The sequence below is a fragment of the Schistocerca americana genome, unplaced genomic scaffold, assembly GCF_021461395.2.
Source record: "Schistocerca americana isolate TAMUIC-IGC-003095 unplaced genomic scaffold, iqSchAmer2.1 HiC_scaffold_482, whole genome shotgun sequence".
Lineage (NCBI taxonomy): Eukaryota > Metazoa > Arthropoda > Insecta > Orthoptera > Acrididae > Schistocerca > Schistocerca americana.
In genome coordinates, this window is record NW_025726217.1 from 40,001 (window position 1) to 45,000 (window position 5,000).

Sequence of the window (5,000 nt, forward strand, 5' to 3'; positions counted from 1 at the left end):
ATGAGCCAAAGGTGCACCCTGACGTGGCAAATCAGATGATGCCGCAGTCATTTACTTACGATAATCACAATCAACAAACCAGCCCCCCCCCCCCCCCCGAAAACACCTTTCCTTACAACAATGTGTGCCTTAACCTAACCCGTATTGTGCCTTAACCTAACCCGTATTGTGCCTTAACCTAACCCGTATTGTGCCTTAACCTAACCCATATTGCGCCTTAACCTAACCCATATTGCGCCTTAACCTAACCCATATTGCGCCTTAACCTAACCCATATTGCGCCTTAACCTAACCCATATTGTGCCTTAACCTAACCTATATTGTACCTTAACCTAACCCATATTGTACCTTAACCTAACCCATATTGTACCTTAACCTAACCTATATTGTACCTTAACCTAACCTATATTGTACCTTAACCTAACCTATATTGGGCCTTAACCTAACCTATATTGGGCCTTAACCTAACCTATATTGGGCCTTAACCTAACCTATATTGGGCCTTAACCTAACCTATATTGGGCCTTAACGTAACCCACGTTGCGCCTTAACCTAACCTATATTGTACCTTAACCTAACCCATATTGTACCTTAACCTAACCCATATTGTACCTTAACCTAACCTATATTGGGCCTTAACCTAACCTATATTGGGCCTTAACCTAACCTATATTGGGCCTTAACCTAACCTATATTGGGCCTTAACGTAACCCACGTTGCGCCTTAACGTAACCCACGTTGCGCCTTAACGTAACCCACGTTGCGCCTTAACGTAACCCACGTTGCGCCTTAACGTAACCCACGTTGCGCCTTAACCTAACCCATATTGCGCCTTAACCTAACCCATATTGCGCCTTAACCTAACCCATATTGCGCCTTAACCTAACCCATATTGTACCTTAACCTAACCTATATTGTACCTTAACCTAACCTATATTGTACCTTAACCTAACCTATATTGGGCCTTAACCTAACCTATATTGGGCCTTAACCTAACCTATATTGGGCCTTAACCTAACCTATATTGGGCCTTAACCTAACCTATATTGGGCCTTAACGTAACCCACGTTGCGCCTTAACGTAACCCACGTTGCGCCTTAACGTAACCCACGTTGCGCCTTAACGTAACCCACGTTGCGCCTTAACGTAACCCACGTTGCGCCTTAACGTAACCCACGTTGCGCCTTAACCTAACCCATATTGCGCCTTAACCTAACCCATATTGCGCCTTACCCTAACCCATATTGCGCCTTAACCTAACCCATATTGTGCCTTAACCTAACCTATATTGTACCTTAACCTAACCCATATTGTACCTTAACCTAACCTATATTGTACCTTAACCTAACCTATATTGTACCTTAACCTAACCTATATTGTACCTTAACCTAACCCATATTGCGCCTTAACCTAACCCATATTGCGCCTTAACCTAACCCATATTGCGCCTTAACCTAACCCATATTGCGCCTTAACCTAACCCATATTGCGCCTTAACCTAACCCATATTGCGCCTTAACCTAACCCATATTGCGCCTTAACCTAACCCATATTGCGCCTTAACCTAACCCATATTGCGCCTTAACCTAACCCATATTGTACCTTAACCTAACCCATATTGTACCTTAACCTAACCTATATTGTACCTTAACCTAACCTATATTGTACCTTAACCTAACCTATATTGTACCTTAACCTAACCTATATTGGGCCTTAACCTAACCTATATTGGGCCTTAACCTAACCTATATTGGGCCTTAACCTAACCTATATTGGGCCTTAACCTAACCTATATTGGGCCTTAACGTAACCCACGTTGCGCCTTAACGTAACCCACGTTGCGCCTTAACGTAACCCACGTTGCGCCTTAACGTAACCCACGTTGCGCCTTAACGTAACCCACGTTGCGCCTTAACGTAACCCACGTTGCGCCTTAACGTAACCCACGTTGCGCCTTAACGTAACCCACGTTGCGCCTTAACCCAACACACGTTGCGCCTTAACCCAACACACGTTGGGCCTTAACCCAACACACGTTGGGCCTTAACCCAACACACGTTGGGCCTTAACCCAACACACGTTGGGCCTTAACCCAACACACGTTGGGCCTTAACCCAACACACGTTGGGCCTTAACCCAACACACGTTGGGCCTTAACCCAACACACGTTGGGCCTTAACCCAACACACGTTGGGCCTTAACCCAACACACGTTGGGCCTTAACCCAACACACGTTGGGCCTTAACCCAACACACGTTGGGCCTTAACCCAACACACGTTGGGCCTTAACCCAACACACGTTGGGCCTTAACCCAACACACGTTGGGCCTTAACCCAACACACGTTGGGCCTTAACCCAACACACGTTGGGCCTTAACCCAACACACGTTGGGCCTTAACCCAACACACGTTGGGCCTTAACCCAACACACGTTGGGCCTTAACCCAACACACGTTGGGCCTTAACCTGCTCTGTAATTGTCATACGACGCGTTAAATTAGTGTGGTGTTGCCTAACTGCAACCCCCGCAATATAGTTTGCTACTCGCACTGCCTGGTCCCCAGAGTATCGCTTCATGTTAAACACCTTGCAGCTATACACTGTAATGCGGATGGCAGCAGGACGTACATGCTCAATGCCCTTCGCAGTTGTTCATTGGCATTTGCATGGCGAAGCACAGCCTACGTTGTGGTACGGCGTGTGTCAACTGTCCGCTGATGTTGTACGTCCAAATCACACACTGTACTGCACATTGGTCCTCATGTACTGAATGATACATCGTGGTACATGTGTGACCGTACCACGACTGCGCCAACAACGGCGAACCATACGGTCCAAATATTGTGCACTCAGCTACGTGTCGTCTCCCTATAAGAGCTGGATTGCAGTATGGTATGCCGTGGATGGCGATCAGCATGAGCCGTCTGTTGATGTAGTGGCGCGTGTTGTCAGACGTAGTCGTCTCTTCTCACACACCGTGATAGCATGGTGCACTGCGTTCCACATCTGCGACATGCGACAGAGGCCGGTTGACAGTCGTTCGCGCAATGGACATCGCATACGTACGGGGGCCACCTTCCACGTGTTCGCGAAGCGTGCACATGTTGTTGCGTGTATGTGGGCAGACATAGTGTGTCGTGACACCTGACACAGGCATGCAACAATCGTTGAATTTGCAAATGGCGATGGACGTCTACGTTTGCTGGTGACGTTACGCAAATGAACAACTGGTAAACGGTTGTGGTGCGGTTGTTCTCGCTAGAGGTGAATCAGTGATGGCGACGATCGGTTGAGCTACCAACCGGTTGTTTCAGCGATACCCACCATGCCCACGAACGTGAATGGCATGTGGGTGTGAAGCGATACGCGGCGGTGGCTGGGTGGGACCGTCCCCGGCCGGTGAGGGGGGGCCTCCCGGCGTGCTGGCCGCGCGGTGCGTGGGCGCACGCGCTACAGCCGGCTGGTGGGGGCGGCCAGTGGCAGGCGCGCCGGCCGACGGAGGCGGCAGGCGGCGCAGCTGCGCGCCGGCGCACCCTGCACGCGGCGCCGTGCGGCCAAAGTAGGTCCTCGCGGGCCCGGTGCGAAGCGCGGTGGACATCTGCAGTGTGCTGGTCCGATTGAGGACTGTGTGCGCTGAGGATGCGCCGCCGCCCGGCGCTCGGCGCCGCGACGCCGTCTGCTGCTCGGTCGCCTCTGCGGTTCTCGCAGGTGGTTTGTATCGCAGCTGTGCGGACGTGTTGGCGCGTGCGCTGTGCTGGGAGAGTTCGCTTCGGCACCCAAGTGGGGCTTTTGTCCTTCTGTGGCGCTGGCGTTGGAGCTGCCGGCCACCGTAGGTGGCGCGTGTTGTCTCCCGCCGGCAATGCCACGACAGCACGCTCCCGGGCCTCTGTCGGCAGCGGCAAGCTCAGTTGGGAGCACGGGTGGTCGCACCTAAAGCGTCTACTCGCCAAACTCCGGGCGATTGCGCCTCTCTCGAACCCGACCAAGTACTTAGGACGGCGCTGCGCGCCGCCGGGACCTGAGAGGGTTTCGAGGTGTATTGTGCAGGGGAGCTCAGCCTCCTCCTGTTTGCAGAATAATTGAGCGGACGCTTGCGTGTTCGCGCGGGCCCCCGGGACACACTCCCGGGCGGCCGGCTGCTCAGCTCTAGTTGACGCAGCTCCCTGGTTGATCCTGCCAGTAGTCATATGCTTGTCTCAAAGATTAAGCCATGCATGTCTCAGTACAAGCCGCATTAAGGTGAAACCGCGAATGGCTCATTAAATCAGTTATGGTTCCTTAGATCGTACCCACGTTACTTGGATAACTGTGGTAATTCTAGAGCTAATACATGCAAACAGAGTCCCGACCAGAGATGGAAGGGACGCTTTTATTAGATCAAAACCAATCGGTCGGCTCGTCCGGTCCGTTTGCCTTGGTGACTCTGAATAACTTTGGGCTGATCGCACGGTCCTCGTACCGGCGACGCATCTTTCAAATGTCTGCCTTATCAACTGTCGATGGTAGGTTCTGCGCCTACCATGGTTGTAACGGGTAACGGGGAATCAGGGTTCGATTCCGGAGAGGGAGCCTGAGAAACGGCTACCACATCCAAGGAAGGCAGCAGGCGCGCAAATTACCCACTCCCGGCACGGGGAGGTAGTGACGAAAAATAACGATACGGGACTCATCCGAGGCCCCGTAATCGGAATGAGTACACTTTAAATCCTTTAACGAGTATCTATTGGAGGGCAAGTCTGGTGCCAGCAGCCGCGGTAATTCCAGCTCCAATAGCGTATATTAAAGTTGTTGCGGTTAAAAAGCTCGTAGTTGGATTTGTGTCCCACGCTGTTGGTTCACCGCCCGTCGGTGTTTAACTGGCATGTATCGTGGGACGTCCTGCCGGTGGGGCGAGCTGAAGGCGTGCGACGCGCCTCGTGCGTGCTCGTGCGTCCCGAGGCGGACCCCGTTGCAATCCTACCAGGGTGCTCTTGAGTGAGTGTCTCGGTGGGCCGGCACGT

At 52.1% G+C, this 5,000-nt stretch overlaps 1 non-coding gene across 1 annotated transcript in view; it reads left to right on the forward strand.

The window, feature by feature from the left end:
- Nucleotides 1–4,160: 4,160 nt before the first annotated feature.
- The window catches only part of LOC124585150, a 1,910-nt gene continuing 1,070 nt past the window's right edge, over nt 4,161–5,000 (forward strand). Inside the window, exon 1 of the ribosomal RNA XR_006974753.1 lies at nt 4,161–5,000. This exon is cut by the window's right edge and continues 1,070 nt beyond it. This is a non-coding gene — a ribosomal RNA (small subunit ribosomal RNA).